The following is a 544-nucleotide window of genomic DNA, read 5'->3' as shown; positions in this document are numbered from 1 at the left end:
CTCCCCCTGCCCCTCCTCCTCACCTTCTGCAGCCACGCTGGCCTCCTTGCTGTCCGTCAACACACCAGTTACTCCTCTGCGTTCGGGAATTTGTGACTCCTTCTGCCTGGATTCCATTTTTCTTCTGTCACTATGTGGCTCATTCATTTCCTTGACGTCTTTAGTTTTTTTTTTTTTTTTTTTGCGGTACGTGGGCCTCTCACTGTTGTGGCCTCTCCCGTTGCGGAGCACAGGCTCCGGACGCACAGGCTCAGCGGCCATGGCTCATGGGCCCAGCCGCTCTGCGGCATTTGGGATCCTCCCAGACCGGGGCACGAACCCGTGTCCCCTGCATCGGCAGGCAGACTCTCAACCACTGCGCCACCAGGGAAGCCCTTCCTTGACGTCTTTATTCAAACGTCACCTTATTAGTGTGACCTTCTCTGATCACCCCATCTAGCTTTGACACTCATAACACCTGTTCTTCTATCATCTCCCAAGATTTATTTATCTCTTTCCCTCTAGCGTTTATTATTATCTACCATCATTTCTATTTCGTTTATTT

General features: G+C 51.1%; 1 pseudogene; it reads right to left on the bottom strand.

The window, feature by feature from the left end:
- Positions 1-117, bottom strand: part of LOC112410323 (60S ribosomal protein L31 pseudogene) — a 29,448-nt pseudogene extending 29,331 nt beyond the window's left edge.
- Positions 118-544: the final 427 nt, after the last annotated feature.

Source organism: Neophocaena asiaeorientalis, unplaced genomic scaffold (genome assembly GCF_003031525.2).
Source record: "Neophocaena asiaeorientalis asiaeorientalis breed wild unplaced genomic scaffold, Neophocaena_asiaeorientalis_V1.1 scaffold508, whole genome shotgun sequence".
Taxonomy (NCBI): Eukaryota; Metazoa; Chordata; class Mammalia; order Artiodactyla; family Phocoenidae; genus Neophocaena; species Neophocaena asiaeorientalis.
Note: the sequence above shows the minus strand (reverse complement) of the source record. Positions and strands in the feature narration are given on the sequence as shown.